This window comes from Ranitomeya variabilis, chromosome 4, assembly GCF_051348905.1.
Source record: "Ranitomeya variabilis isolate aRanVar5 chromosome 4, aRanVar5.hap1, whole genome shotgun sequence".
Lineage (NCBI taxonomy): Eukaryota > Metazoa > Chordata > Amphibia > Anura > Dendrobatidae > Ranitomeya > Ranitomeya variabilis.
Genome location: NC_135235.1, coordinates 18,798,357 through 18,820,368, shown reverse-complemented (window position 1 = coordinate 18,820,368; position 22,012 = coordinate 18,798,357). Strand labels below are relative to the sequence as shown.

At 43.1% G+C, this 22,012-nt stretch overlaps 1 protein-coding gene across 3 annotated transcripts in view; it reads right to left on the bottom strand.

Annotated features, from left to right (window-relative positions):
* Positions 1-22,012, bottom strand: part of SORCS1 (sortilin related VPS10 domain containing receptor 1) — a 702,133-nt gene that overhangs the window by 354,540 nt on the left and 325,581 nt on the right. The window lies entirely within an intron of this gene.

Sequence of the window (22,012 nt, the reverse complement as noted above, 5' to 3'; positions counted from 1 at the left end):
TTATATTCCTGTACATAGGGGCAGTATTATAGTAGTTATATTCTTGTACGTAGGGGCAGTATTATAGTAGTTATATTCTTGTACATTGGGTGCAGTATTATAGTAGTTATATTCTTGTACATAGGGGCAGTATTATAGTAGTTATATTCTTGTATATAGGGGCAGTATTATAGTAGTTATATTCTTGTACGTAGGGGCAGTATTATAGTAGTTATATTCTTGTATATAGGGGCAGTATTATAGTAGTTATATTCTTGTATATAGGGGCAGTATTATAGTAGTTATATTCTTGTACGTAGGGGCAGTATTATAGTAGTTATATTCTTGTATATAGGGGCAGTATTATAGTAGTTATATTCTTGTATATAGGGGCAGTATTATAGTAGTTATATTCTTGTACGTAGGGGCAGTATTATAGTAGTTATATTCTTGTATATAGGGGCAGTATTATAGTAGTTATATTCTTGTACATAGGAGCAGTATTATAGTAGTTATATTCTTGTACATAGGAGCAGTATTATAGTAGTTATATTCTTGTACATAGGAGCAGTATTATAGTAGTTATATTCTTGTACATAGAGGCAGTATTATAGTAGTTATATTCTTGTACATAGGGGGCAGTATTATAGTAGTTATATTCTTGTATATAGGGGCAGTATTATAGTAGTTATATTCTTGTACATAGGAGCAGTATTATAGTAGTTATATTCTTGTACATAGGGGCAGTATTATAGTAGTTATATTCCTGTACATAGGGGCAGTATTATAGTGGTTATATTCTTGTACGTAGGGGCAGTATTATAGTAGTTATATTCTTGTACATTGGGTGCAGTATTATAGTAGTTATATTCTTGTACATAGGGGCAGTATTATAGTAGTTATATTCTTGTATATAGGGGCAGTATTATAGTAGTTATATTCTTGTACGTAGGGGCAGTATTATAGTAGTTATATTCTTGTATATAGGGGCAGTATTATAGTAGTTATATTCTTGTATATAGGGGCAGTATTATAGTAGTTATATTCTTGTACGTAGGGGCAGTATTATAGTAGTTATATTCTTGTATATAGGGGCAGTATTATAGTAGTTATATTCTTGTATATAGGGGCAGTATTATAGTAGTTATATTCTTGTACGTAGGGGCAGTATTATAGTAGCTATATTCTTGTACATAGTGACAGCATTATAGTAGTTATATTCTTGTACATAGGGGCAGTATTATAGTAGTTATATTCTTGTATATAGGGGCAGTATTATAGTAGTTATATTCTTGTACGTAGGGGCAGTATTATAGTAGTTATATTCTTGTATATAGGGGCAGTATTATAGTACTTATATTCTTGTATATAGGGGCAGTATTATAGTAGTTATATTCTTGTACGTAGGAGCAGTATTATAGTAGTTATATTCTTGTACATAGGAGCAGTATTATAGTAGTTATATTCTTGTACATAGGGGCAGTATTATAGTAGTTATATTCTTGTACATAGGGGCAGTATTATAGTAGTTATATTCTTGTACATAGAGGCAGTATTATAGTAGTTATATTCTTGTACATAGGAGCAGTATTATAGTAGTTATATTCTTGTACATAGAGGCAGTATTATAGTAGTTATATTCTTGTACATAGGGGGCAGTATTATAGTAGTTATATTCTTGTATATAGGGGCAGTATTATAGTAGTTATATTCTTGTACATAGGAGCAGTATTATAGTAGTTATATTCTTGTACATAGGGGCAGTATTATAGTAGTTATATTCCTGTACATAGGGGCAGTATTATAGTAGTTATATTCTTGTACGTAGGGGCAGTATTATAGTAGTTATATTCTTGTACATTGGGTGCAGTATTATAGTAGTTATATTCTTGTACATAGGGGCAGTATTATAGTAGTTATATTCTTGTATATAGGGGCAGTATTATAGTAGTTATATTCTTGTACGTAGGGGCAGTATTATAGTAGTTATATTCTTGTATATAGGGGCAGTATTATAGTAGTTATATTCTTGTATATAGGGGCAGTATTATAGTAGTTATATTCTTGTACGTAGGGGCAGTATTATAGTAGTTATATTCTTGTATATAGGGGCAGTATTATAGTAGTTATAATCTTGTATATAGGGGCAGTATTATAGTAGTTATATTCTTGTACGTAGGGGCAGTATTATAGTAGCTATATTCTTGTACATAGTGACAGCATTATAGTAGTTATATTCTTGTACATAGGGGCAGTATTATAGTAGTTATATTCTTGTATATAGGGGCAGTATTATAGTAGTTATATTCTTGTACGTAGGGGCAGTATTATAGTAGTTATATTCTTGTATATAGGGGCAGTATTATAGTACTTATATTCTTGTATATAGGGGCAGTATTATAGTAGTTATATTCTTGTACGTAGGGGCAGTATTATAGTAGTTATATTCTTGTACATAGGGGCAGTATTATAGTAGTTATATTCTTGTACATAGTGACAGCATTATAGTAGTTATATTCTTGTACATAGGGGCAGTATTATAGTAGTTATATTCTTGTACGTAGGGGCAGTATTATAGTAGTTATATTCTTGTACGTAGGAGCAGTATTATAGTACTTATATTCCTGTACATAGGAGCAGTATTATAGTAGTTATATTCTTGTACATAGGAGCAGTATTATAGTAGTTATATTCTTGTACATAGGGGCATTATTATAGTAGTTATATTCTTGTACATAGGGGCATTATTATAGTAGATATATTCTTGTACATAGGGGCAGTATTATAGTAGTTATATTCTTGCATATAGGAGCAGTATTATAGTAGTTATATTCTTGTACATAGGAGCAGTATTATATTAGTTACATTCTTATACATAGGGACAGTATTATAGTAGTTCTATTCTTGCATATAGGAGCAGTATTATAGTAGTTATATTCTTGTACATAGGAGCAGTATTATATTAGTTATATTCTTATACATAGGGGCAGTATTATAGTAGTTATATTCTTGTACATAGGGGGCAGTATTATAGTAATTATATTCTTGTACATAGGAGCAGTATTATAGTAGTTATATTCCTGTACATATGGGCAGTATTATAGTAGTTATATTCTTGTACATAGGGGCAGTATTATAGTAGTTATATTCTTGTACATAGTGACAGCATTATAGTAGTTATATTCTTGTACATAGGGGCAGTATTATAGTAGTTATATTCTTGTACGTAGGGGCAGTATTATAGTAGTTATATTCTTGTACGTAGGAGCAGTATTATAGTACTTATATTCCTGTACATAGGAGCAGTATTATAGTAGTTATATTCTTGTACATAGGAGCAGTATTATAGTAGTTATATTCTTGTACATAGGGGCATTATTATAGTAGTTATATTCTTGTACATAGGAGCAGTATTATAGTAGATATATTCTTGTACATAGGGGCAGTATTATAGTAGTTATATTCTTGTACATAGGGGGCAGAATTATATTAGTTATATTCTTGCACATAGGGGCAGTATTATAGTAGTTATATTCTTGTACATAGGGGGCAGATTTAGAGTCAGTATAAAGGTAAATAAGGAAGTGCTGACCCTGCAGAGTCAGTGAGAAGGCAAACAGGGAGGTGCCAAGATGTGCAGATTCAGTGTGATATTGAATAGGGAAGTACGGAACCTGCAGAGTCAGTATGAAGGTGAATAAAGGTACCTTCACACGAAACGACTTTGTAACGATATCGCTAGCGATCCGTGACGTTGCAGCGTCCTGGCTAGCGATATCGTTGTGTTTGACACGCAGCAGCGATCAGGATCCTGCTGTGATGTCGCTGGTCGCTGAATAAAGTTCAGAACTTTATTTGGTCGTCCGATCGCCGTGTATCGTTGTGTTTGACAGCAAAAGCAACGATACCAGCGATATTTTACACTGGTAACCAGGGTAAACATCGGGTTACTAAGCGCAGGGCCGCGCTTAGTAACCCGATGTTTACCCTGGTTACCAGTGTAAAATGTAAAAAAAACAAACAGTACATACTCACATTCGCATCCCCCGCCGTCTGCTTCCCACACTGACTGAGCGCCGCAAAGTGAAAGTGAAAGCACAGCACAGCGGTGACGTCACCGCTGTGCCCTGCTACTGACGGCGCTCAGTCAGTCAGTCAGTGCAGGAAGCAGACGCCGGGGGACGCGAATGTAAGTATGTGCTGTTTGTTTTTTTTACATTTTACACCGGTAACCAGGGTAAACATCGGGTTACTAAGCGCGGCCCTGCGCTTAGTAACCCGATGTTTACCCTGGTTACCCGGGGACCTCGGCATCGTTGGTTGCTGGAGAGCGGTCTGTGTGACAGCTCTCCAGCGATCAAACAGCGACGCTGCAGCGATCGGCATCGTTGTCGCTATCGCTGCAGCGTCGTTTCATGTGAAGGTACCTTAAGGAAGTTCTGGCCCTGCAGAGGGTATAGGGAGGTTTTTAACCTGCAGAGTCAGTGTGACAGTAAATATTGAGAATAGGGAGGTGATTAACATTCAGAGTCAGTGTGTAAATGAATAAAGAGGGGCTGAACCTGCAGAGTTAGTGTGATGCTGAATAAGGAGAATAGGAAGGTGCTGAACATACGGAGTCAATGTGAAGGTGAATAAGGTGGTGCTGAACCTGCGGAGTCAGTGTGATGATGAGTAGGGAGGTAATTGGCCCTGCAGAGTCAGTGTGACTATGAATTCATTCTTCTGAGTTGCACTGCAGTAACAGAACCTTAATAAAAGCTTTTTTTATGATAGGGTTAAATGGTGCCATTTGCTCTATGACAGTAATTCTCAGAAAAGTGTTTTAGAGCTCTGATTTTACTAAAAAAAAAAGCAGCGAAGAAGCAACAAGCCACATGTCACTTTCAACTTGTCACATGCTATTTGCAACTTGCATTAAAGTCTATGGAGAATGAATGACTTGTGACTTTGAAAAGAAAACCACACTCATTTGGAAACATTTGAGACTGTCACAGGATGTCACAGGTTGCAAAGTAAATAAAAAAATCCCTGACCTTATTTTAGCCATTTATTTCACAAAAGTAATAATAATAATAATAATAATAATAATAATAATAAAAAAGCAAAGTTATACTAACCTCTCTGTCGATAATCCATTAGTGACGATGTCCCACAATGTTCCGGATGGTTTGGTGAGCTGTCACATCAGTGATGCGAGTTCTCACCACGCCAGCCGGCTCACACTGAGCAGAGCGTGAGGACGCAGCTGCGTGTGACCGGCGATGATGTCATCAAGGTTACCGCTGGTCACAGGCAAAGCTTCTCACGCTCTGCTCAGTGTGATCTAACTGGCGTGGTGAGAGGTCGCATCACTAATGTTATGTTACCGCTCACCAAACCATCCAGATCCTTGTGGGACATGGTCATTAATGGATTCTAGACAGACAGGTGAATATAACTTGGCTTTTTTATTTTTTAGGAATAGGTGGAAAGAGGGTCAGGGAGTTTTTATTTTAAATAAAGAACTTTATCTCTGTCTCTATTACATTTGACAATGGGGTCAGTAATGGGGGTGTCTTATAGACCTCTCCATTACTAACCTGTGGGCTTGATGTCTGTGGCCATAAAACAGGTGAGATTAACTCCACAACTATTATGCCACTTGCCACCGCACCAGGGCAAGTGGGAAGAGTGAGGCTAAGTGCCAGAACTGGTGACTAGGGTTGAGCGAAACGGGTCGATCATTTTCAAAAGTCGCCGACTTTTGGCTAAGTCGGCGTCTCATGAAACCCGATCCGACCCCTGTGCTTGTCGGCCATGCGGTACGCGACTTTCGCGCCAAAGTCGCGTTTCAATGACGCGAAAAGCGCCATTTCTCAGCCAATGAAGGTGAACGCAGAGTGTGGGCAGCGTGATGACATAGATCCTGGTCCCCACCATCTTAGAGAAGGGCATTGCAGTGATTGGCTTGCTGTCTGCGGCGTCACAGGGGCTATAAAGGGGCGTTCCCGCCGACCGCCATCTTACTGCTGCTGATCTGAGCTTAGGGACAGGTTGCTGCCGCTTCATCAGAAGCAGGGAGAGCGTTAGGCAGGGTCCACTAACCACCAAACCGCTTGTGCTGCAGCGATTTCCACTGTCCAACACCACCTTCGGTGTGCAGGAACAGTGGAAGCTATTTTTTTTTTTTTTTCCCCTCAGCGCTGTAGCTCATTGGGCTGCCCTAGAAGGCTCCGTGATAGCTGTATTGCTGTGTGTACGCCACTGTGGAAACCAACTGCTTTTTTCAAAGCACATATCCTCTTGTTCCTTCCTTTCTGCACAGCTATCTTTTTTGTTTGTCCACACTTTTTATTTAATTTGTGCATCAGTCCACTCCTATTGCTGCCTGCCATACCTGGCTTACATTACTGCAGGGAGATAGTAATTGTAGGACAGTTTTTTTTTTTTTTTTGTTTGTTTTTTGTGGGAGATTAAGATTGGCATTTCTGCTACAGTGCCATCCCTGTGTGTGCCATCTCTCACTGAGTGGGCCATAGAAAGCCTATTTATTTTTTCCGTGATTTGTGTTCTAAAATCTACCTCAACACAGAAACACTACATCAATCAGTGGGAGAAAAATATTGGCCTCAGTCAGGGCTTGTGTGCCACTGCTGTGTGTGCGCTATCTCTCATTCAGTGGGCTATAGCAAGCCTATATTTTTTTTTTTTTTTTTTTTTTAATATTATTTGGTTTCAAAAGTCTCCCTGAAAAAAAAAAAAAACCTAAAAAAACAGTGGGAGAGTAATATTGCCCTTTCAGCTTGTGTGCCAGTCTTGACTCCTGGGTGTGCCACCTCTCTCCCTCTCATTCAGTGGGCCATAGAAAGCCTATTTATTTTTTTTTTTAAATATTATTGGGTTTCTAAAGTCTCCCTGAAAAAAACAAAAAATACATAAAAAAACAGTGGGAGAGTAATATTGCCCTTTCAGCTTGTGTGCCAGTCTTGACTCCTGGGTGTGCCACCTCTCTCCCTCTCATTCAGTGGGCCATAGAAAGCCTTTTTTTTTTTTGGTTTTTTTAATATTATTTGGTTTCTAAAGTCTCCCTGAAAAAAACAAAAAAAACATAAAAAACAGTGGGAGAGTAATATTGCCCTTTCAGCTTGTGCGCCAGTCTTGACTCCTGGTTGTGCCACCTCTCTCTCTCTAATTGTGGGCCATAGAAAGCCTTTTTTTTTTTTTTAAATATTATTGGGTTTCTAAAGTCTCCCTGAAAAAACAAAAAATACATAAAAAAACAGTGGGAGAGTAATATTGCCCTTTCAGCTTGTGTGCCAGTCTTGACTCCTGGGTGTGCCACCTCTCTCCCTTTCATTCAGTGGGCCATAGAAAGCCTATTTATTTTTTCCGTGATTTGTGTTCTAAATTCTACCTCAACACAAAAACACTACATCAATCAGTGGGAGAAAAATATTGGCCTCAGTCAGGGCTTGTGTGCCACTGCTGTGTGTGCTATCTCTCATTCAGTGGGCTATAGCAAGCCTATTTTTTTTTTTTTTTTTTTTTTTTTAATATTATTTGGTTTCTAAAGTCTCCCTGAAAAAAAAAAAAAACCTAAAAAAACAGTGGGAGAGTAATATTGCCCTTTCAGCTTGTGTGCCAGTCTTGACTCCTGGGTGTGCCACCTCTCTCCCTCTCATTCAGTGGGCCATAGAAAGCCTATTTATTTTTTTTTTTAAATATTATTGGGTTTCTAAAGTCTCCCTGAAAAAACAAAAAATACATAAAAAAACAGTGGGAGAGTAATATTGCCCTTTCAGCTTGTGTGCCAGTCTTGACTCCTGGGTGTGCCACCTCTCTCCCTTTCATTCAGTGGGCCATAGAAAGCCTATTTTTTTTTTTTTTAATATTATTTGGTTTCTAATTCTCCCTGAAAAAAAAAAAAAAACCTAAAAAAACAGTGGGAGAGTAATATTGCCCTTTCAGCTTGTGTGCCAGTCTTGACTCCTGGGTGTGCCACCTCTCTCCCTCTCATTCAGTGGGCCATAGAAAGCCTATTTATTTTTTTTTTTAAATATTATTGGGTTTCTAAAGTCTCCCTGAAAAAACAAAAAATACATAAAAAAACAGTGGGAGAGTAATATTGCCCTTTCAGCTTGTGTGCCAGTCTTGACTCCTGGGTGTGCCACCTCTCTCCCTTTCATTCAGTGGGCCATAGAAAGCCTATTTTTTTTTTTTTTTTAATATTATTTGGTTTCTAATTCTCCCTGAAAAAAAAAAAAAAACCTAAAAAAACAGTGGGAGAGTAATATTGCCCTTTCAGCTTGTGTGCCAGTCTTGACTCCTGGGTGTGTCACCTCTCTCCCTCTCATTCAGTGGGCCATAGAAAGCCTATTTATTTTTTTTTTTAAATATTATTGGGTTTCTAAAGTCTCCCTGAAAAAACAAAAAATACATAAAAAAACAGTGGGAGAGTAATATTGCCCTTTCAGCTTGTGTGCCAGTCTTGACTCCTGGGTGTGTCACCTCTCTCCCTCTCATTCAGTGGGCCATAGAAAGCCTATTTATTTTTTTTTTTAAATATTATTGGGTTTCTAAAGTCTCCCTGAAAAAACAAAAAATACATAAAAAAACAGTGGGAGAGTAATATTGCCCTTTCAGCTTGTGTGCCAGTCTTGACTCCTGGGTGTGCCACCTCTCTCCCTCTCATTCAGTGGGCCATAGAAAGCCTTTTTTTTTTTTTGGTTTTTTTAATATTATTTGGTTTCTAAAGTCTCCCTGAAAAAAACAAAAAAAACATAAAAAACAGTGGGAGAGTAATATTGCCCTTTCAGCTTGTGCGCCAGTCTTGACTCCTGGTTGTGCCACCTCTCTCTCTCTAATTGTGGGCCATAGAAAGCCTTTTTTTTTTTTTTTTTTTAATATTATTTGGTTTCTAAAGTCTCCCTGAGAAAAAAAAATAAATAAATTAGGTGGGAGATTAATATTGACATTAGTGCTTGAGTGACAGTCCTGCGTGTGTGTCATCTCTGTGATTTTGTGCCACAGAAAACAGAGTGTGTAACATTGTGCCTGATTTTCCTTGTGGTCTCACCAACCTGTTAAGGGATATTGAAATCATACTGAAGTTATAGCTCACCGTGTAAGTTGTTTGATAGCAACAAATAAAGTTACTTTGGTTAAGATTTTAAAACAATGAGGAAGTCTGGTGCAAGAGGTCGTCGTGGGCGTTCATTGTCAGCTGGTAATGATGGTAGTGGTAGTGGAGCATCAGGTGGTCGTGGGGATAAAAATATTCCACCTAAGTCTGGAGCTGTGGAGCCAGTTTCGTCGTCAGGCTACACAAGGCCTCGAACGCTCTCTTTTCTGGGAGTAGGAAAACCGCTTTTAAAGGCGGAGCAGCAACAGCAAGTTTTGGCTTACATTGCAGACTCAGCCTCTAGCTCTTTTGCCTCCTCTTCCGAAACTGGTAAATGTAAAAGCAGCGCGTCGCTTGTGGATGTTCACGGTCAGGGACAAGTCGCTTCCTTGTCCTCCTCAGCAAAAACTACAACAAGAGAGAAGGATGCAGCAGGCGACACAACGGGTCACTCCATGGAGCTCTTTACACATACCGTCCCTGGCTTAGAAAGTGAAACATTTAACAGGCCATGCCCATTACAAGTATATTCTGACATGGAGTGCACTGATGCACAGCCACAGCCAGAGTACTATGCTGCTCCTTTGACTCAGACCACCACATTGCCCTCTCAGGGTACAGATCCACAATCAGACCCTGATGAGACTATGTTGCCCCGCCACGAACGCTATACCACCGACCGACACAGTGACACAGACGAAGTTGCACACGAGCTCGAAGAGGAGGTAATAGATGACCCAGTTATTGACCCCGATTGGCAGCCATTGGGGGAACAGGGTGCAGGCGGCAGTAGTTCAGAAGCGGAGGTGGAGGAGGGGCCGCAGCAGGCATCAACATCGCAACAGGTTCCATCTGCCGGGCCCGTATCTGGACCAAAACGCGTGTCAAAGCCAAAACCTGTTGGAGCACAGCGTTGCCATCCGGTTAAAGCTCAGTCTGCAATCCCTGAAAAGGGATCAGAGTCTAGGAAGAGTGCAGTCTGGCATTTTTTTAAACAACATCCAACTGATCAGCGCAAAGTCATCTGTCAAAAATGTTCAACTAGCTTAAGCAGAGGTCAGAATCTGAAAAGTCTAAATACTAGTTGCATGCATAGACACTTAACCACCATGCATTCTCAAGCCTGGACTAACTACCAAACGTCCCTCAAGGTTGTAGCACCCTCGGCCAATGAAGCTAGTCAGCAACGCAACATCCCTTCCGTCACTGTAAGGCCACCATTTTCCGCACCACCGGCAGTATCTGTGCAGGTTTCTTTGCCAGCCAAAAGCAGTCAGGGTCAGGGAATCACCAGTTTTGTAGGAGGAAATATTGCATGTAGGGCACCGGCGGAAACAATACCGTCTCCAACCGTCTCTCAGTCTGCCATGTCCACCGGCACACCCGAAAGTTCCACGATCTACAGCTCTCCAGTCCAGCTCACCCTACATGAGACTCTGGTTAGAAAAAGGAAGTACTTATCCTCGCATCCGCGTACACAGGGTTTTAACGCCCACATAGCTAGACTAATCTCGTTAGAGATGATGCCCTACCGGTTAGTTGAAAGCGAAGCTTTCAAAGCCCTGATGGAGTACGCTGAACCACGATACGAGCTACCCAGTCGACACTTTTTTTCCAGAAAAGCCATCCCAGCCCTGCACCAGCATGTTAAACAGCGCATCGTCCATGCACTCAGGCAATCTGTGAGTACAAAGGTGCACCTGACTACAGATGCATGGACCAGTAGGCATGGCCAGGGACGTTATGTGTCCATCACGGCACACTGGGTGAATGTGGTGGATGCAGGGTCCACAGGCGACATCAATTTAGGGACAGTTGTGCCTAGCCCACGGTCTAGGAAACAGTTGGCTGTAGGCGTTCGCACCCCCTCCTCCTCCTCCTCGTCCTCCTGCAGAAGCTACAGCTCTTCCACAGAACGCAGTCGGCCAACCACTCCATCGGCAGATGACACTGTTGCACACCAGTTGTCCCATTATGGGCCAGCTACTGCCAAGCGTCAGCAGGCTGTATTGGCTATGAAGTGTTTGGGCGACAACAGACACACCGCGGAAGTTCTGTCCGAGTTCTTGCAACAAGAAACGCAGTCGTGGCTGGGCACAGTAGATCTTGAGGCAGGCAAGGTAGTGAGTGATAACGGAAGGAATTTCATGGCTGCCATCTCCCTTTCCCAACTGAAACACATTCCTTGCCTGGCTCACACCTTAAACCTGGTGGTGCAGTGCTTATTGAAAACTTATCCTGGGTTCTCCGACCTGCTCCTCAAAGTGCGTGCACTTTGCTCACATATCCGACGTTCGCCTGTACACGCCAGCCGTATGCAGACCTATCAGCGGTCTTTGAACCTTCCCCAGCATCGCCTAATCATAGACGTTGCAACAAGGTGGAACTCAACACTGCACATGCTTCAGAGACTGTGCGAACAGAGGCGTGCTGTTATTTATTTGTGGGAGGATACACGGGCAGGCAGTAGGATGGCAGACATGGAGTTGTCAGGTGTGCAGTGGTCGAAGATACAAGACATGTGTCAAGTCCTTCAGTGTTTTGAGGAATGCACACGGCTGGTTAGTGCAGACAACGCCGTAATAAGCATGAGCATCCCCCTAATGCGTCTGCTGATGCAAAGTTTGACGCACATAAAGGAGCAGGCGTCTGCACCAGAGGAAGAGGGAAGCCTTGATGACAGTCAGCCATTGTCTGGTCAGGGCAGTGTACAGGACGAGGTAGCGGGCGAAGAGGAGGTGGAGGACGAGGAGGATGATGGGGATGAGTATATTTTTAATGCGGAAACTTTCACGGGGGCACAGGAAATTGGTTGCGTGTCACGGCCGGGTTCTGGTTTTTTGAGGGACACAAGTGACGTAGATTTGCCTGCAACTGCCCCTCAACCAATCACAACCGGAGATTTGACAAGTGGAACTTTGGCCCACATGGCGGATTATGCCTTACGTATCCTACAAAGGGACACACGCATTACGAAAATGATGAACGATGACGATTACTGGTTGGCCTGCCTCCTTGATCCACGCTATAAAGGCAAATTGCAAAATATTATGCCACATGAGAACTTGGAACTAATATTAGCAACCAAACAATCAACTCTTGTTGACCGTTTGCTTCAGGCATTCCCAGCACACAGCGCACGTGATCGTTCTCACACGAGCTCCAGGGGGCAGCAGACTAGGAGTGTTAGGGGTGCACACATCAGAAGTGGCGTTGGACAGAGGGGTTTTCTGACCAGGTTGTGGAGTGATTTTGCTATGACCGCAGACAGGACAGGTACTGCTGCATCAATTGAAAGTGACAGGAGACAACATTTGTCCAGTATGGTTACTAACTATTTTTCATCCCTTATCGATGTTCTCCCTCAACCGTCATTCCCATTTGATTACTGGGCCTCCAAATTAGACACCTGGCCAGAATTGGCAGAATATGCATTGCAGGAGCTTGCTTGCCCGGCAGCAAGTGTCCTATCAGAAAGAGTATTCAGTGCTGCAGGGTCAATATTAACCGAAAAAAGGACTCGTCTGGCTACCCAAAATGTTGACGATCTAACATTCATTAAAATGAACCACAACTGGATTTCAAAATCTTTTGCCCCACCTTGCCCGGCCGACACCTAGCTTTCCTATGAAAAGCTCTTGCCTGTGAATTACTTTTCTAATGTCTAATTTGCTGCTGCAGATTGTACAGCATACGACATGTTTACACCTCCCTAAATGGCCAAACTCCCCACACGGGGCCGTGGTATCGCGACTTGGCGCAAGCACCCGTGAGACTGCTGTTTGTCTGAAGAGGTGGGTGTGCTCGCTTTTGGTTGACGGCATTGCTACTGGGTCCCTCATAGTACAATGTAGTGTCTCTGGCGGTGGTGGTGCGCACCCAACGTCAGACACACCGTTGTAACATGAGTGGCCCTGGGGCGGTCCCGCCGGCCTCAAGAGAGTTCCCCCCTACCCCAGCTCAAACTGGGCTCTACTACGTGCAAAATTATGTCGCACAGCTCCACCAATCTTTAGTCTATTCGCTGACATCATTCAATGTCTGGCACTGACAATACAAATTTGTAGACATCTATGATGCAACTTAAAGTAGTCTGTGTCTGTGTCCTATATTGGCACCATTAAATAGTTACTGCCAAATTACTATGTCAGAAACACAGCAGATGAGCCCACCCCTGTACCTAAGTATGCCATCTTTTTTTTTGTTTTGGTTGTTTTGCGAGACATTAACATCTATTTATATTTTGGGAGTACTGGGACAGACACTCCTTGCACTACTCCTCCACTCAGCACCAAGCTGCCTGCCCGTGTATCCATGTAACCGCTGTAAAACTGCCATGAGCCTATTGTTTGTTATTTTAGGCCTTTGATAGCCTGTCTGCGGTCCCTACTCCTCCACTGACCACCAAGCTGCCTGCCCGTGTATCCATGTAACCGCTGTAAAACTGCCATGAGCCTATTGTTTGTTATTTTAGGCCTTTGAAGCCTTTCTGCGCTCCCTCCTTCCACTAGTCCTCCACTGACCAGACCACTGCTGCCCGTGTACCCCTGGAACCAATTTTAAAGTGCCTACAGCCAGCCCATTTTATTGTGTTAGGCCTTCGAAGCCTGTCTGCGGTCCCTCCTTCCACTAGGCCTCCACTGACCAGACCACTGCTGCCCGTGTACCCCTGGAACCAATTTTAAAGTGCCTACAGCCAGCCCATTTTATTGTGTTAGGCCTTCGAAGCCTGTCTGCGGTCCATACTTCCACTAGTCCTCCACTGACCAGACCACTGCTGCCCGTGTACCCCTGGAACCAATTTTAAAGTGCCTACAGCCAGCCCATTTTATTGTGTTAGGCCTTCGAAGCCTGTCTGCGGTCCATACTTCCACTAGGCCTCCACTGACCAGACCACTGCTGCCCGTGTACCCCTGGAACCAATTTTAAAGTGCCTACAGCCAGCCCATTTTATTGTGTTAGGCCTTCGAAGCCTGTCTGCGGTCCATACTTCCACTAGTCCTCCACTGACCAGACCACTGCTGCCCGTGTACCCCTGGAACCAATTTTAAAGTGCCTACAGCCAGCCCATTTTATTGTGTTAGGCCTTCGAAGCCTGTCTGCGGTCCATACTTCCACTAGGCCTCCACTGACCAGACCACTGCTGCCCGTGTACCCCTGGAACCAATTTTAAAGTGCCTACAGCCAGCCCATTTTATTGTGTTAGGCCTTCGAAGCCTGTCTGCGGTCCCTCCTTCCACTAGGCCTCCACTGACCAGACCACTGCTGCCCGTGTACCCCTGGAACCAATTTTAAAGTGCCTACAGCCAGCCCATTTTATTGTGTTAGGCCTTCGAAGCCTGTCTGCGGTCCATACTTCCACTAGTCCTCCACTGACCAGACCACTGCTGCCCGTGTACCCCTGGAACCAATTTTAAAGTGCCTACAGCCAGCCCATTTTATTGTGTTAGGCCTTCGAAGCCTGTCTGCGGTCCATACTTCCACTAGGCCTCCACTGACCAGACCACTGCTGCCCGTGTACCCCTGGAACCAATTTTAAAGTGCCTACAGCCAGCCCATTTTATTGTGTTAGGCCTTCGAAGCCTGTCTGCGGTCCATACTTCCACTAGTCCTCCACTGACCAGACCACTGCTGCCCGTGTACCCCTGGAACCAATTTTAAAGTGCCTACAGCCAGCCCATTTTATTGTGTTAGGCCTTCGAAGCCTGTCTGCGGTCCATACTTCCACTAGGCCTCCACTGACCAGACCACTGCTGCCCGTGTACCCCTGGAACCAATTTTAAAGTGCCTACAGCCAGCCCATTTTATTGTGTTAGGCCTTCGAAGCCTGTCTGCGGTCCATACTTCCACTAGTCCTCCACTGACCAGACCACTGCTGCCCGTGTACCCCTGGAACCAATTTTAAAGTGCCTACAGCCAGCCCATTTTATTGTGTTAGGCCTTCGAAGCCTGTCTGCGGTCCATACTTCCACTAGGCCTCCACTGACCAGACCACTGCTGCCCGTGTACCCCTGGAACCAATTTTAAAGTGCCTACAGCCAGCCCATTTTATTGTGTTAGGCCTTCGAAGCCTGTCTGCGGTCCATACTTCCACTAGGCCTCCACTGACCAGACCACTGCTGCCCGTGTACCCCTGGAACCAATTTTAAAGTGCCTACAGCCAGCCCATTTTATTGTGTTAGGCCTTCGAAGCCTGTCTGCGGTCCATACTTTAAATACTCCTCCACTCACCACCAAGCTGCCTGCCCGTGTATCCATGTAACCGCTGTAAAACTGCCATGAGCCTATTGTTTGTTATGTTAGGCCTTTGATAGCCTGTCTGCGGTCCTTACTTTAAATACTCCTCCACTCACCACCTAGCTGCCTGTGTATCCATGTAACCGATGTAAAACTGCCATGACTGCCTACTGTTTGTTATTTTAGGCCTTTGATAGCCTGTCTGCGGCCCCTACTTGCAATACTCCTCCACTGACCACAATGCTGCCTGGAGTGCCTGCCTGTGTATCCATGTAACCGATGTAAAACTGCCATGACTGCCTACTGTTTGTTATTTTAGGCCTTTGATAGCCTGTCTGCGGCCCCTACTTGCAATACTCCTCCACTGAGCACAATGCTGCCTGGAGTGCCTGCCTGTGTATCCATGTAACCGATGTAAAACTGCCATGACTGCCTACTGTTTGTTATTTTAGGCCTTTGATAGCCTGTCTGCAGCCCCTACTTGCAATACTCCTCCACTGACCACACCAATGCTGCCCGTGTACCCCTGGAACCTATTTAAAAGTTCATAGAGCCTAGTTATATATTTTATTTACTATTAATAAGGCCATGATGGACTACGCTGTACCACGCTACAAGCTAACCAGTCGACACTTCTTTTGCGAGAAAAGCCATCCCAACCCTCCACCAGCATGTAGAAGACCGCATTGTCCATGCACTCTGGCAATCTGTGAGTACAAAGGTGCACCTGACAACAGACGCATGGACCTGTAGGCATGGCCACGGAAGATTACGTGTCCATTACGGCGCAATGGGTTAATGTGGTGGATGCATGGTCCACAGGGGACAGCCTACTAAGTCTGTCTGCAGTCCCTAATTCAAATTGTCCTCCACTGTCTAAATCGGAACTTCCACCTTCTGGCTTTCGGCCTATAGTATCAGAAATTAAACTGCATTTGGCCTTCAACTTTGGTTAGGGCCTACTAACGGCTTCTGCCCCTCCCTGGTGTTGCCCTCAACTAAATAAAGCTGAGCTTCAACCTTCCGGCTCTCATTATGTGGTTTTAAAAAAAAAAATGGTGGTTAGGGCCTACTAACGGCTTCTGCCCCTCCCTGGTGTTGCCCTCAACTAAATAAAGCTGAGCTTCAACCTTCCGGCTCTCATTATGTGGTTTTAAAAAAAAAAATGGTGGTTAGGGCCTACTAACGGCTTCTGCCCCTCCCTGGTGTTGTCCTCAACTAAATAAAGCTGAGCTTCAACCTTCCGGCTCTCATTATGTGGTTTTAAAAAAAAAAATGGTGGTTAGGGCCTACTAACGGCTTCTGCCCCTCCCTGGTGTTGTCCTCAACTAAATAAAGCTGAGCTTCAACCTTCCGGCTCTCATTATGTGGTTTTAAAAAAAAAAATGGTGGTTAGGGCCTACTAACGGCTTCTGCCCCTCCCTGGTGTTGTCCTCAACTAAATAAAGCTGAGCTTCAACCTTCCGGCTCTCATTAAGTGGTTTTAAAAAAAAAATGGTGGTTAGGGCCTACTAACGGCTTCTGCCCCTCCCTGGTGTTGTCCTCAACTAAATAAAGCTGAGCTTCAACCTTCCGGCTCTCATTATGTGGTTTTAAAAAAAAAAATGGTGGTTAGGGCCTACTAACGGCTTCTGCCCCTCCCTGGTGTTGTCCTCAACTAAATAAAGCTGAGCTTCAACCTTCCGGCTCTCATTATGTGGTTTTAAAAAAAAAAATGGTGGTTAGGGCCTACTAACGGCTTCTGCCCCTCCCTGGTGTTGTCCTCAACTAAATAAAGCTGAGCTTCAACCTTCCGGCTCTCATTATGTGGTTTTAAAAAAAAAAAAAATGGTGGTTAGGGCCTACTAACGGCTTCTGCCCCTCCCTGGTGTTGTCCTCAACTAAATAAAGCTGAGCTTCAACCTTCCGGCTCTCATTAAGTGGTTTTAAAAAAAAAATGGTGGTTAGGGCCTACTAACGGCTTCTGCCCCTCCCTGGTGTTGTCCTCAACTAAATAAAGCTGAGCTTCAACCTTCCGGCTCTCATTATGTGGTTTTAAAAAAAAAATGGTGGTTAGGGCCTACTAACGGCTTCTGCCCCTCCCTGGTGTTGTCCTCAACTAAATAAAGCTGAGCTTCAACCTTCCGGCTCTCATTATGTGGTTTTAAAAAAAAAAATGGTGGTTAGGGCCTACTAACGGCTTCTGCCCCTCCCTGGTGTTGTCCTCAACTAAATAAAGCTGAGCTTCAACCTTCCGGCTCTCATTATGTGGTTTTAAAAAAAAAAAAAATGGTGGTTAGGGCCTACTAACGGCTTCTGCCCCTCCCTGGTGTTGTCCTCAACTAAATAAAGCTGAGCTTCAACCTTCCGGCTCTCATTAAGTGGTTTTAAAAAAAAAATGGTGGTTAGGGCCTACTAACGGCTTCTGCCCCTCCCTGGTGTTGTCCTCAACTAAATAAAGCTGAGCTTCAACCTTCCGGCTCTCATTATGTGGTTTTAAAAAAAAAATGGTGGTTAGGGCCTACTAACGGCTTCTGCCCCTCCCTGGTGTTGTCCTCAACTAAATAAAGCTGAGCTTCAACCTTCCGGCTCTCATTAAGTGGTTTTAAAAAAAAAAAAAATGGTGGTTAGGGCCTACTAACGGCTTCTGCCCCTCCCTGGTGTTGCCCTCAACTAAATAAAGCTGAGCTTCAACCTTCTGCTCCAAATTACCATTTTAAAAAATGCAATAGGCTTTTCCGGCCTACTAAAGGTGTCTGCCCCTCCCTGGTGTTGTCCTCAACTGAACAAAGCTGAGCTTCCACATTCTGGCTTTCGCCCTATACTATCAGATATTAAACTGCATTTGGCCTACTAGTGTGGTTAGGCCCTTGAAACAGTGTCTGCTGCTCTTGGGTTTGCTACTCCACTGAACAAAGCAATGCCGCCTGTTTAGTCCTGTTACCAATTTTGAACTGCATGTAGCCTACTTTATTCTTTGGCCCTATATCTGTTTCCTCCTCATCCTGCCCATTGCCCAGCCACTGCTAAATGAGTCTGCTGGTACATTGACCTAGACCACTACATTCCCCTTGTACTCTACACAGCCAGAATCTGTCCCTGCTGAAAGTAAGGTTCCCCTTCCCGCATGTTATACCACCTTACACAGGGACAAAGAGGAAGGTGCAGATGAAAGTGCAGGTTCCTTCATCAGGTGGGGGGGCATACTCGTTGGCGACGTCACTGGCACAGGGCCCCTCAGAGTACGCAAAAGTGTCGCTGCTGGTGGGAGGCGCCCCCGCCATGCAAACACACCGCCGTACTTTGAGGGGCCCTGTGCCAGTGGCAATGCGAACGAGTGGGCCCCCCCTGCTTGCTCAGGATCACAGCACTTGCAACTTTTAAATACTTACCTTTCCCTGCAACACCGCCGTGACGTAGTCCGCATTTCCTGGGCCCACGAAAAACTTGAGCCAGCCCTACTCCCCCCACAACTTTCCCCCAATTCCCTATGCCCAACTATTATTATACAGTTAATTAAGATTGGCAAGCTTCAGAAACAAGAATGGATGTTTTTGGCATTAAAATGGGCACTGTAGGTGTTTTCCTGGCCTCCACTCACTGCCGACTATGCTTCCCCATTGACTTGCATTGGGTTTCGTGTTTCGGTCGATCCCCGACTTTTAGCGATAATCGGCCGACTGCACTCGACTCGACTCTGGACAAAATCGGGTTTCCCAAAACCCTACTCGATCTTAAAAAAATGAAAGTCGCTCAACCCTACTGGTGACTCTTATTGATGTACCATTTCTGGGGCAGCTGAGGGATGATGTTCATAGTCTGGGAGGGGGCCAATATCCATGGCCCCTTTCCAGGCTATTAATATTAGCCCGCAGTGGTTTTGTTTAGCCTTTGCCGATTAGTAATTATAGGGGGGAACCTATGTCATTTTTTGGGGGGTCTCCCCTGTAATAACCAGTAAAGGCTAAACAAACAGCTGTGAGCTGATATTAATAGCCTGGGAACCTTCATGGCTATTGGCCCCTTCCAGAACATTAAGATCAGCCCCCAGCTATCGGCTTTTCCTCAGCTGGTTATGAAAATTAGGGGGGGACCCCACGCCTTTTTTTAATTTAAATATTTATTTAATATGTGCTACACAGCGGCAGCTGACTACAACTGTCATCAGACTTGCCTGGTCTCGCTGATCGCAGGGAGACCAGGTGACAGTGATGACAGTAGGATTCAGTACTCGGCGCCTGGGAACAGTGCGAACTGTACCACTTTTTGCCTGGCACCTATATGTGTCCTCCATGTGTCATCAGTGTGCATGTGCGCAGCGCGCATTTTGTCCATGCTGCGTTTAAAAAAAGTCTGCGGGTTTTTCACATGGACACACAGTAAATGTGAAAAACCGGACATGTGCACCAACATTAAATACAATGGGTGCGCGTATGTCCGTATTTGTGGTCCTTAAAGAAGGGACCACATATGGACATAATTAAATAGACGTGTGATGGAGGTGTGTTCACTGACAGATCTCCATTAACTCATTCTGCAGCTCGAAATGTGCAGAAAACAAAGAAACCTCTAAAAGCAAATAATGCTAAATATTTATTGAAATCTGATTTCTAAAATATTTTTTTTGTCAGTTTTCTGTAAGGTTCTAGCATTTTGGATGGTGCAAACATTGCTACAAACTGATTTACTTTTGCTGCTAAAAGTACAAGAACCATTGAGTGAAAGCGGAGCATGCTAGTGTGAACTCGGACTATGAAATAGTTTGGAAATTTAATCTTATTCTTTTTGAAAGTTTATGACTTTTTATTTGTTACTTTTAAACAAGTTTTGGGAATGTAAGAACCGATTCATCATTCGAGGATTGTTGAAGTCACTTGTCTTTTTTTATGGTATTGTTGACTTTCTTAGCTCTATAATCCCCAAAATGGCGCATGTTTTATGAATTTCGCGTGAAGTCAAAACTGTTTGTTCTTTTTCTATTGTCAGCCATTTTTTTCACAAAGAGTAGCAAACATTTCTGGTGTACGTGAAATGACTCGACGGTAGGACTGGCGTTACATTTGCAACAAATTGTGTGATTTTTCTAAAAGTGGCAAAGGGTGAATCAAATGAAAGTCTAGAAAACCTTAAACTACCGCCACGGTGACGAACTAAAAAAAAAAAAATGCAAATGGTGAACTCTCATAAAATAAACTTTGGAAAAGGCGCAAATAGAAAGATTAATTAAAAAAGGCACAAAACATCAAAAACTCTACAAAAACAGTAATCAATCGGGTCCAGAAACTTCTTGAAACAAATTCACTTTTATGGCCCTGTATATAACTTATCGATGTTCTCACAACTTCATAACACCTTTATTAAAATGTCCTCGCTAAGTCCAAGGTGTATAACTCGAGCGTATAATTCAAAGCCAGAAAGAATCCGACCGTATTAAGCGTGGAAGGTATTAGCGAGAGCCCAAAACACAAACTTTTATTAGAAAATCATTAATGGGAGTTCTTTTGTGAATAAAATCTTCTATTAATGCCAGAGCGGAAACCTCGCCGAGGCTAACCTTCCGGATAACGCTGGCATATGTAACATTACAGCCGCCAGAGACACAATTTTATCAAATGTTTGTAAGACCCGCCGGTATTTAAATTACTTCATTATGAGACGCTGACAGCTCTTACTATTCCTGGTGTAAATGACATTTCTAAGACGGTAATCTTACTTGTTCTGCTCAGGCAAAGTCAAGGAATCCTATTAATTTCTCCTCTCCCTTCCCCCCGCAGTATACGGAAAACTTCAGTGGTGAGTTTTTTTCAATAACCTGTTTAACGTTGTTTCTGTGTGAGATCTTCAGAATGTTGATTAGAAATCACCATGATCGAGTCATTGAGCTCAAAATGAACGGTGTGAAGCTGTGAAGAAGGAGGAGGAGAGGATTGGAGGAGTGTGAGGGTGGAGGTGTACGGAAGTCAAAGTATTGGAAAAGTATTGCAACTTTTTTTTTTTTTAAACACTTGTCACCTAAACAGCCATAGGGCTCATTCAGACATAAGTTTTTCACATACGTGTTATGCCCATGTTTTTCACGGATCGAACTTGTACCTATGATCGTCTTTGGGGCTCTTCATATGTCAGTGATTTATTGCACTGGTGCATGCAAAATTGTCCGATAGTGGATTAATTTTGGCAATGAATGTCTATGGGTCAAAGAAAACATTCAGATGGCCCTTGGATGACATCCGCCTGCTGTTCCTTTTTCACTCACTGATAGAAGGTGTAAGGTTTTTTTCTTCTCATTAGTGAAAAAAACTGATCAAACTCTGATAAAACTCACTGATGACATTTGAGCTTTCTCGCAGGTCTCAGTTCTTCCTGGCCTCCGGTAATGACACTTTCTTAAAAAATTGATAATTTTATGTATGGCTCTGAGGACTATTCTGTAGATACTTGTTAATGTGTGCACTTACCCGTGGGCCTCATTCACACATTATGTGAAAAATTTTACTGTGACGGCATAGCATTTTATCTTAATTAACCAGACGTCTATTTACAATAAACCTTGAGGAATAGACTGTTATCTATATGTTGACTTTTGAATTTATGGATTTCTTTCTGCTTGGTCAAGAAAATACAGACTTTTGTTTATACAAGCCTTTAATATTGACTATTAAGTTGACATTTGATGTAATATATTGTACTGTTATCTTGGTTGACTAGAGTCGC